Source organism: Chenopodium quinoa, unplaced genomic scaffold (genome assembly GCF_001683475.1).
Source record: "Chenopodium quinoa cultivar QQ74 unplaced genomic scaffold, ASM168347v1, whole genome shotgun sequence".
In the NCBI taxonomy this organism is placed as follows: Eukaryota; Viridiplantae; Streptophyta; class Magnoliopsida; order Caryophyllales; family Amaranthaceae; genus Chenopodium; species Chenopodium quinoa.
Window position 1 is genome coordinate 1,417,361 of NW_018745485.1, and position 11,948 is coordinate 1,429,308.

The 11,948-nt window shown below is 36.1% G+C and overlaps 1 long non-coding RNA gene across 3 annotated transcripts; it reads right to left on the reverse strand.

Annotated features, from left to right (window-relative positions):
- Positions 1–6,398: 6,398 nt before the first annotated feature.
- Positions 6,399–11,222, reverse strand: LOC110715230. 3 transcript variants are annotated; one of them, XR_002510266.1, is made up of 7 exons: positions 10,873–11,222; positions 10,154–10,721; positions 10,011–10,067; positions 9,642–9,755; positions 9,497–9,541; positions 8,460–8,532; positions 6,399–6,694 (listed from the first exon to the last, which is right to left on the reverse strand). It is a non-coding gene; the product is annotated as an uncharacterized LOC110715230 (long non-coding RNA). The 3 variants fall into 3 exon arrangements; XR_002510265.1 differs by having other exon boundaries at positions 9,469–9,541; positions 10,873–11,221; XR_002510267.1 differs by lacking the exon at positions 9,497–9,541 and having other exon boundaries at positions 10,873–11,221.
- Between the last annotated feature and the right edge of the window lie 726 nt (positions 11,223–11,948).

Here is an 11,948-nt window from a genome sequence, read left to right on the forward strand (position 1 = left end):
AAGAAAAAATAAAAAATAAAATTTTGACTAACATAAGCCTAAAAAGAAGAATTTGGAGCTATTCTAGGCTTTCCCTCCATGGATCTTGCGGTAAACCCTAATATTAGTGAATATTATTACAAATATTTTGTGCGCTTATTTAATCTAAAAGACAGAGATCTTTTTGCACGCCACTATTTTGATAGACCCTATTCCGACTCTTTTCATGTTTATAGAACAAGAGCTTTTCTCTTTTCCGTGCTTAGCCAATATCTCTCCTCACTAGTGGTAATAATCGTGAGGGTCTAGCAATTTTAGTGTTCGTGATGGAGCAAATTAAATTAGGGAGGAATCTAATGCCATTAATGGTTGGAGAAACAATGCTTAGTTTGGATGAATTAAAGAAAAATCCAAAAGCACCTTTTCAAGGCTCTCCAATATTATTACATATAGAAAAATAATGTTCTTAATTACAGAAATCAACAAAATATTTTTGTAGACACCCATTTGTGTCTCCCCAAAACCAAACCCGGTGATGAGTGCCTTTCGCGTCGAATCATAATCGAATGAAGCGAAAGTGTGGAAAGTTTAGTGTTGCGGATAGTTTTAATTTCTTTTCTTTTCTCTCTGTTTTGAAAAATTATTTTAAGAAAATAGCCAACCCAGTTTGGTTGGTCCATGATATGGGTCCAATAATACTGTAGTTAGATGGGGCATGACAAGAGCTTTCCAACGATATATTATAAGCCCAATTCCGATGAATATTTTGGAAATTATGGCCAATTTACTAAACAGGGCCCGGTTTGATCCTTATATGCGGCCCAATGATCTAGGGGAGGGCCTAATATGATTTATCATTCCTGATTAGGGGATTTTTCCCACCAATCACCATCTGACAAGTGGACCAATCAGGTTCCGCCATGTGTCCGTCACATGGGCCAATAGGAGCCTGCCAAGTGTCAAGCAATGATCCGTCCACCATGGACCAATTACGACACGACACGTGTCCTTCCCATGACACCTGGGATAACCAGTCACCTAGGCCCAACTCCCGAGGGAAGCCCAATCAGCCCAAGGTTAACCTAAACCTAGATTGACACGTTTCCCAAGGTTATAAATACCTCCCTTAATCCTCATTAAGAGAGGGAACACGTTAAAAAGCAGATTACACACATTAAACACTCTCACCTAGAGAGACCCAATCACTTTAATTTCCGCATTAATTACTCCTTAATCAAGTACTAACTTGACCGTTGGAGGCGGATCTCCAACCATCCGGAGCATCCGTTTGTTTTGCAGGTACAGGCGTCCGGTTCCAGTCTCGGAATTGTAACTCTCCCGCAGGACATCAGAAAACCCCGAAACAATTCCTAATGCAATTAGGAATGGTTTTAGTCTTCTAGATTCTTCTAGAAGGTTCTTTTCATTCCTAATTCAATTAGCATTGATAAATTGACTATTATTGACTTTTCAGAGTTTAAATTAAAATCAAAGAGTATTTTTGAGGAAAATATACGATTTTATCCTCTTGTACGGCAAAATTTATCAGATTTTAGAAAACGCGTCAAAAACAAGATTGACCCCTTACGCCAGGCATTGGCGCCTGGAGCTGACGTTGGCGCCTGGCGCCAATGGCCTATGGTTGGCGCTAATCTCGTTTTGCGTGCGCCAGACTCTTTTTTGTTAATTTTATCTTTTTGGCTGATTTTTCTATAAATAACGTATTAAAAACTCCGTTTTTGATAACCAGATTTCATCATGTCTTATTTTAAAACCAGTTTTCATTCACAAATTCTCATCAACAATCGGTTTTAATTAATATTGACCTAGAATCAGTTTTCATTCGCAATCGTTAAGTCTCTCATTCTCTTTTCTCATCAAGTTTTCTTGATCATTCATTCATCCATCTCTCTCTTTCTCTTTTTCTAAAAACTAGTCTTTTACATACAAAATTCCGCATTCATTAGATTTAGAAACACCTAGCCATATTCGAAGTTGCCTTCGCCCTAGACGTGAAAGGTTTAATTTCTGAGGGTTTGGTCCCAAATCTCTCTTTCAATTATTTAATTTAATTGTTGTTTATTTATTTTCCTTGAAGTTACTAACGTGTGTATTTTGTTATTAGAAAGAGGTACGAGGCATCAAAGTAAGTGCTTTAATGGTTTTAATTGATATTATGATGTAGCAATCATGTTTATATTGTTATTATGATATTCCTAGTATCATGTTTAGGGAAAAAATTATAATATCACATATGCTTATTATGATTCCTGCGATGCTTCCTATGTTCTTCCTAATATTTGTTATTGTTAGTACCATGTTAGGGTTAAAGATTTGATTTTTGTTGCTTAGTGACATGCTAGGGTTTGTTATTAATCTTGTTAGTATCATGCCCATGATCTTGCTATTTTTATTATGCTTTAACATGATTTATGATTATTTTTATAATTATTTCGATTATGATTATAATTTTATTATTGCTATTATCATTATTATTATGATTAACATGATTGTTATTTTGATGATTATTGTTTTGATGATTATAATTATTGTTATGATAATTATTATTATTATGTTGCTTGATTATTTTATTGCTTGATCACACCTTTTATGCATGTTTAAAGCGAATTTGTACTTGTAATCACGCTTAATAAGATGATTAATAATCTTGTTAGGGTTAATATGATTATAATTCAAGTGATCACCAAAAATAGTTTATTTGTGCATTAAAATTCAACCAACATAGATAAACAGGTTTAGGGTTAATCTTATTGATTGTATGTTAATTGGAAAGCGCACATGAATACGATCAGAATAAAGTAGAGGCCTATTATTAGGGCAGGTTCAATCTCTTTTAGGTTGGATTTGTACCTTCATCCCCGAACCCTTATTTTGTTCTAGACCTTATGGAGTTGACGATCTCTTGGATCGTTAAGGGGTGTAACCTTCACCCAGTGAACGGTTTACAAGTTCCTAAAACTTGTTGGCGACTCTTTTGCTCTATCTTCTTCCCTTTTGGACGCCACCGTACTTTAGTATATGATCACAGTGGGGTTCAAGCTAGGGGTTTAATGCTTGAAATTATTCCCCACAATTTTTGGCGACTCCACTGCGGAGGATTTCTATTTTAATTCCTGAATTCGTTTCGGCAATGATTTAGAATGAGTGGATGAGACTCAAAACGTTCTAAGTATTTCATGTGCGTAATTTTGATTAACATTATTGTCATATGCATAAAAAAGATCTAATTGGAAAGACCATCCGTAATGAGTTAAAAACATAGGATTTTATACGTAGGAAATTTGAGAAATATCTTTCACAACTAGGATCGAAATAACACCGCGCGAAACTGGAAAATTTTATCGAGCACAGAAAGCTGATGAGGCATGTGGGAAGTAGCGCCAAGGGCCAGAGCATTGGCACCAGACTTTTAGCCGTAGCACCAGACGCCAGCATTGGCGCCAGGCGCTACAGTTAAAAACTGGCGCCAGTCTCTGATTGCTGGCGCCAACTTCCCCCAATACCGAGCCAGAAATATGCGTTCTAATTTTGACCAGTTTTTCGTATTGTTTGCTCGATCCTACTTCCTGATTGAATTTTTTCTCACTTTTCTGAAACCCATATGTGTTCTACATATGGATATAACCCTCTGGGAATTCATGCTCCATCTACCCGATTGAACGCTCCGTGCAACAAAGGGTACATCCGAGAATGTTGAATTCACCAAACTATGGAAGCGAGTTTTTTTCTAAAGCTCGCGGTGTCCCATCCATTCGCGCCAACCCTTCACGGTTAGGCTTCCGCGCGGTGCAACTGGACAATTAACCATGGACCTTCTATTGACTAAACCATATCCCGAACTTTAGAGAACTAGAGCCATGGTTAGGTTGCGAACTCATTGCAACATATTGTGCCTACTTGACTAATTGTGCATTTTTTGTTGTGCATATATTCTATGTTTTCTTAACCGTTTCTTTGACTTGTGTTAAGACTAAATAAACTAATTAATTACTAAAGGACTTTGTTTAATTAATTAATTAATTTGAGCTAATAAATAAATATAAAATCGAGTCATAGTTCCTTTAAGTCAACCCAGATTTTTATTCCCGTGTACTGCACAAACGTCAACTTGTTTTGGTCATAGCTGGAGTTTTAGGAAGAACTACGAGTCGCACAACCTATGGATCTGTAGCCCCGAGTTTTATCTTTAATTTAGCATTGGTTTAATCCAAATCAGAGTCACAGATAAAAAGTTATGACTAAAATATCCAGTTTAATGCATATACGTGAAGTCTTAACTTAGTCTTTGCTTGAGTCTAGTCACATAGTCTAGCCACATGGTCATGACAAGAGTCTTAACATGTCACCTACACTCACTAGTCCTAGCACACACTTTGAGTACACATCACCATGACCATGTCTTAGGTTCATGCATGAGTCGGTTTTTTTTCCGTCATTTTAGTTAGGGGGTACATTCTATTCCTAATTCTTCATATCCCTCCACCTCCATCATCTTTTTCTTTTTTCACATTCTTTTCCAATCTTTCTTCACTTCCTCCATCCATTGCATGTTGAATGAAGTTTGAGTCAAATAATTAACAATAAATATCCCCAAATTCCTTTTCCACAGTACTTGGTCGAGGAGAGAAGGGCGATTAATCAAGGACAACCTCTTTATTCAAGTCTCACTTTTTGATAAACCGATTCGTCTAAAGAGGAAGGCTAAAATGATAATGGCAAGTCAAGAAGAAGTCAATGAGCTTAGGAACCAATTGGTTACCGTGACTGAGACACTGAAGCTACTCACACTTAAGATCAATGATCCCGTGAAGCAACAACAGATGGATCTCATGCAAGAGAGTCTAAGCAAGCTATCTAGTGACTATAAATTTCAGGGCATGAGTTCACAAGGGGTCCCGTTGGACAAGGAACTTCTTCCGCATAAGTTCAACGCCACTAACATCCCTAAATTCAAGGCAACAGATAACCCTTACTTCCATCTAAGAGCTTTCGAAACTATAATGAGTATTAAGGGTATCGATAAGAAGGTTTTCCCCTCTCTGTTCCCACTATCTCTTGAAACTGTTTGGCAGCAATGCTTCTTCTCCCTTGACAAGGAGAAAACCTCTACCTAGGAATCGATAGTAAACGCTTTCGTAGATAGGTACAAGTGCAATATCCAAGTTGAAACCGACCATAGACAACTTGAGATGCTAAGACAAAAAGAGAATGAAGGCTTTACTTCTTTCTTTAATAAATGGAGAGAAACTTCCGCCAAGATGATTGAGGTCCCCAACGAAAAGGAGTCTGTGAGGATGTTTATCAAGAATCTCCAAGAAAAGTATTCAAAGCATTAAAAATATCAACACAATCTGAATACTTTCAAGGTCGTTTATGACATCAGAATTGAAATCAAAGATGACCTCGCAAAGCAAAAAGCTGCTAACAATAGTAACCACGGTGGCTAGAAAGGAAAGAAGAACGACAATCCTTCTTCTTCCGAAAACGCTCACTCTAGTAATAATGTTAGTACCTTTGACCATAATGGTGTCTTAGCCATGGACAATCAAGGATCTAAAAGGAAACCCAGGCGAGAGTTCACACCCATTGGAATGAGCTACGATGCTGCTTTCGATCGTCTCTATGATCGAGGATTAATCAAACCTATTGGCCCTACCGAGGATCCAACGCCAGAAAATCGATCTTCGAGATGGAATCCCAACTCTTATTGCAAGTACCATCGAGGACGCGGTCATACTACTAATGAATGCTACAGGTCTAAAAACCTCATTCAAGATCTCATAGAGGCAAATAAGATCCACTAGTGGAAAAATCCTCATCCGTAACGGGCAAAAAGGGGTCATCCGTAACGGGCAGCGTCCGTTACGTATGCGGCCGTTACGGATGGCCATTGTTATTCGTAACGGGCACTGTCCGTTACGAATAACTCATTATTCGTAACTGACATTTCAGATGTCCGTTACGAATAACCCATTATTCGTAACTGACATTTTAGATGTCCGTTACGAATAACCCATTATTCGTAACTGACATTTCAGATGTCCGTTACGAATAACTCATTATTCGTAACGGACATTTTAAATGTTAGTTACGAATAAGGGGTTATTCGTAACGGATATCTGAAATGTCAGTTACGAATAATTTTTTTTTTGTATTAAAATAAGTCCTTATTCGTAACGGGCACCTAAAACGCCCGTTACGAATAAGTGATTATTCGTAACTGACATCTTAAATGTCCGTTACGAATAGAGTTTTATTGTATATAATTTAACACTTATTTGTAACGGGCAAAAAAAGTGCTCGTTACGAATAACTAGTTATTTGTAACTGACAATTTTGGTGACCGTTACAAATAATTATTAAATTAAATTTTCGTTTTATTTAATTTCGACAGCATGTATACCGAACAATCTTTCGTAAAAATTAATATGACGTAATATAAAAACTGAAGTAGTAACAATCTTTCGTAAAAATTAATATAACGTAATATAAAAACTGAAGTAGTAACACATTACAAATAAAAATTTGTATAAATTTATCCAACATATACAACAACACTAAAAATATTACGTTGTTCTACCTAAGCTAATAGTTATGCATTCAATAAATATTTACTTCTAAAGTATTGCACCCATTGTTCTCGAACCACATTCAACTCGTCAACATCATACGGGGCGGTCCTTGGACAAAAATCCTATTGAAAAAAAAAACATATGAAAGAGGTTAAATAAAAACAATCCATAATAAAAACAATCATTAGAATAAATGTGATGAACCAAATTATAAAAATAAAACTCATAATATAGAAACAAAACACATAACATCCTTAATTGACTTATATTTTGATTTCTATGAGTTGAAATCAATAAAAAGTTAACATTTACTCACTTTTGGGAGCGTATAGAGCCAAAAAGGCTTCAAAATTGTGCTAAAGGACTTCTATCTTTCCCATCTTTCAAGTATTTGTTCAAATTAACACAATGTAACACATAAAATCCTTAATTATCTTATTTTTTGGTTTCTATGAATTGAAATCAATGAAAATTGACCACTATCTCACTCCTAGGAGCGTATAGAGCCAAAAAGGCTTCAAAATTGCCTAAGGGGACTTCTACCTTTCCCATCTTTCAAGTATTTGTTCAAATTAACACAATATAATACTTAACATCCTTAATTACCTTACATTTTGGTTTCTATGAATTGAAATCAATGAAAATTGACCATTATCTCACTCTTGGGAGCTTATAGAGCCAAAAACGCTTCAAAATTGTCTAAGGGACTTCTACCTTTCCCATCTTTCAAGTATTTGCTCAAATTAACATAATATAACACATAACATCCTTAATTACCTTATATTTTGGTTTCTATGAATTGAAATCAATTAAAATTAACCATTTACTCACTTTTAGGAGCGTATAGAGCTAAAATGGCTTCAAAATTGCCTAAGGGACTTCTACCTTTCCCGTCTTTCATGTATTGGTGAATTAACATAATATAACACTAAACATCCTTAATTACCTTATATTTTGGTTTCTATGAATTGAAATCAATGTAAATTGACCATTATCTCACTCTTGGGAGCGTATAGAGCCAAAAACGCTTCAAAATTACCTAAGGGACTTCTACCTATCCCATCTTTCAAGTATTTGTTCAAATTAACACAATAAAACACATAACATCCTTAATTACCTTATATTTTGGTTTTTATGAATTGAAATCAATGAAAATTGGCCACTATCTCACTCTTGGGAGCACATAGAGCCAAAAACGCTTCTAAATTGTCTAAGGGACTTCTACCTTTCCCATCTTTCAAGTATTTGTTCAAATTAACACAATATAATACTAAACATCCTTAATTACCTTAGGGCTTGTTTGGCATTGTTTTTTGTTTTGAGTTTTCAGTTTTTTTTAAAACAAAAAAACCAAAAACAAGAAACAAGAAAAAGGTGTTTTCACTTTTCTGTTGTCAGTTTTCAAAATTAGCATGATTTTAATAAGTTTGACTAAATTTTTATTCATTATATGACATATATCATACACTTTTAAAATACAAAAAACCAAAAAACTGAAAACTGCAACAATGCCAAACGAACCCTATATTTTGGTTTCTATGAATTGAAATCAATGAAAATTGACCATTTACTCACTTTTAGGCGCGTATAGAGCCAAAAAGGCTTCAAAATTGCCCAAGGGACTTCTACCTTTCTTATCTTTCATGTATTGGTTCAAATTAACACAATATAACACTAAACATCCTTAATTACCTTATGTTTTGGTTTTTATGAATTGAAATCAATAACAATTGACCATTATCTTACTCTTGGGAGCGTATAGAGCTAAAAAGGTTTCAAAATTTGCAAAAAAAAATTACTAACCTCTTCTAATACACCTTTGCACTTCAAGTAAAGGGATACAAATACGCGTTTCAAGGAGGAAATTTGAGAAGCAAATGCACTTACATGATGGTTGTTTTGACTACAGAAGAGTAGTTGCCCCACTAGCTTTCAAAATTTCACCCATGTTTTTGAGAACCTGAAATGTAAGATGACTTGAATTATTAACACCTCTATCACTTTAGGGCTCAAAATATGAGATTTTTTTTAAAAGAACTAATTGAAATAAATGTTTAAAGTCTAGATATGCCAAACTCACGAACCATATACTGCCCCTACCTCGATACTGTGCTGGAAGCAAGAACACTAGAGGTCTACAATAATTGTAGAATGCCTAAAAGTTCATTCAAAATGATAATCTAAATGCATGTTTGACAAATAATTGGCAATTTGCAAATAGCTCACTTGCATACATCAAACTACAGTTTGTAAAAGGAACATGTTTATCTTCATGGCAAATGAAAGCTGACCAACTTATTCACATCAAAAGCAGTATTTTTGATCCAGCAGTTTGCTACAGTTTTAGGCATTTCATTGAGCACAGAAAAACAAAATTTGGGTTTACAATGCAGACAAGTGACAAGCATTTGATAAATTGATACTACTCAGCCACTGAAGCGAATTTAATATGGGCACTTTGACAGTTTGACTCATTGAGCATCATATTTGTCTTAGCTAATATTGATTAATAGGAATAAGCAAATGACCCGTTGTAGAGCATTGAGATATGCCTTTACTAAGCATATATTATCAGCACAAGATAGTTTAAAGAACTTTTCTTTGGCAAACAGTATCCCACCTCCCAGTCTCCCATCCTAACCAAAAGAATGCTGCACAAGTAGAGTAGTTAGCGGCGAAAAAGGAGATGCATTAACAAGCTCGTCAAGGAAAAACTTCCTTTATTAAATGTATATAAATATATAATTACACTCATAAATCCGTCATTCCATCCATCTACTGTCCAGTGATTGAGTCATCACGGGTCCTTCACAATTACAAGACTTTTAGACCCCCAGCATACTTGTACAAAAGAATGATTTCCTAATAGTAGAGTTATAACAAATCTTTAAGTTACCATGTCAGTTTGCAAAAAATTTCATTACATGCTCAGTTTGTTCCTCCACATTTTCTGATATAAAATTTCCTGTCTGCATTCAAACAGGTATTGTTTACATTAGTAAGCAAGAACAATTACAAGAGCACAAACTGACAAAATTAGCTGGAAATAATCAGATTTGAAACTCAAACCTCAGGCACAAGACCCAGAACACCAGATACAAAGCATGTTGTTTGCTTTAATGGCTTGAGAATATGGTCCCAATGCCGCAGGAGCCTTGTCTGTTTGAACAACTTCCTTTAAACCTACATACGCGGAAATGATAACACACTCATAAATCATCACTAGTTAAGAAAATGTGATCACAAATTCACAACCATACAGACTAGAAAACCCAACAGCCAACTTGCAAATGAAAGAGGATACTATCACAGTATAACTCTGTCTTAATTTGAGTACAAAGGAATTTCCTTCTAAGAACATCACGTTAGAAACACAAGAAATTTTAAGCTTTCCTCCTATTAATTAAAGAAAACAATCTGGGGCCTCTGGGCATTCACCTGATTTGGAGTGGTTTCAACAAGAAGCTTCTTCGACTGTGTGTCAAGTCCGAGCCACTGCTCCAATGAATTTAGATTATCACACAGTTAAGAAGGGGTAAAAGAAGAAAGTTCAACTAAAGGTTTCTAAGACTGAAACTTACCACCCATCCAGAACCTTATGTTTCAAAGTCAAATGGTTTGCATTGGAAGTTCGGGACCCGAGTCAATCAAGTTCAACAAAATGTCTTACAAGCTGCTGCCCCTAAACCTTCACCACACTTCACCTTACCCTACACACCAACACAACCAAAACACATCTCCCCTGCTTCCATCTCCACCACACTCAACCACTACAGCCGCAAACCACCACCTTCAGCCACTCAAATCACCAACCACCACCTTCAGCCACTCAAATCACCAACCTCCACCTTCAGCCACCTTTAACAGCAGCCACTACCACCACCACGCAAACCACCAGTCCACCACTGCTTTCCCCCAATTCACCAACTGCCAGCCGCAACTCCAATCACCCCACCAACACCAATAACCGCAATTCTCCCCTGTTCTACCACCACCACACAAAACCGCAACCACCTGAACCACGCCCTTCCCCTGTTTCCACTCGCAACAACAACAATCATCAACCAATTCACCACCTCAACTCCAACCAAACCCACGCAAACACCACCCACCAATCAGAGAAGCATAATTTGGGGAAAAAAATAAAACCTATAATTAAGTAATTGCAATTAAGCAAATGGAAAATAGTAAAATCAATCAATTAATTTGGGGAAAAAAAATAAAACCTATAATTAAGTAATTGCAATTAAGCAAACTGAAACAAGGGTTACAAAATTGGGGGAGGAGAGAGAAAGAGTACGCTTTAATGGAGAACTATGAGCGCTTCAATGGAGAACTCAGATAGCGCTTCAATGGAGAACTCAAAAAGCCCTTCAATGGAGAACTCGGAGTGCGCTTCAATAATGGAGAACTCGGAGTGCGCTTCAATAATGGAGAACTCAAAGTGCGCTTCAATGGAGGAGAAGAGTGAGAATGAGAGGAGCAAAAGATTGAACTGAGCTTGGAGCTCCTTCAATGGAGTTGAGGGAGGTGAGGACGACGACCTTGCGCGCGGGAGCTGCTTCAATATTAGAGAGAGAAAAGTGGAAATTTTTTGGCAGAGGGGAGTGAGAAAGGGGAAAGTAAAAATTTAGGGCTTACTTTAAAACCTTATTCGTAACGGACACCCCATGTTAGTTACAAATAACAAGGTCAAAATTCTGTTGACTTTTCTATTTGTAACGGGCAATATTTGTTGGTTACGATTAGTTAGTTAATCGTAACGGGCAGAATAATGCCTGTTACAAATAACAACTTATTCGTAACGGGCACCAATCTGTCCGTTACGAATAACCACTTATTCGTAACGGGCACTAATTTGTCCGTTATGAATAACCCTTTTCTTGCCCAATTCACAACTTTTTTGTAACGGACATTGAATTTGCCCGTTACGAATAACTTAATTGTAACAAAAAATCATATGTCCGTTACGAATAGCTTGTTACAAATAAGATTTTTTCCACAAGTGATCCCATTGCCTCTAGCTAGCGAGAAGACTGGATGATGTCGGAGCAAACAACACAAGACAGAGGCGAGCTTCAACGACAAGATTTCATGACCTCTTTTTCTATTTATTTTTTATTTTTTCCATTCCCCAATAAGCCTAGCATAGGCACCTTTTCTTTTCCTATAGATTAATTTTGTAGTTTTTCCCCTTTTAATAAAATGAGCATTTATTTCCTTATATATGATCATTTCATTATATTGCATTAAATATAAAATTAAAAATAAAAATCCATGTCGAATTAAGCACAAGGCATACCAATGATTTAAGGCACCCCTTGTAGCCACATTATATTACCTTTCACCCTTTAATTATACATCTTTTTTTTGGTA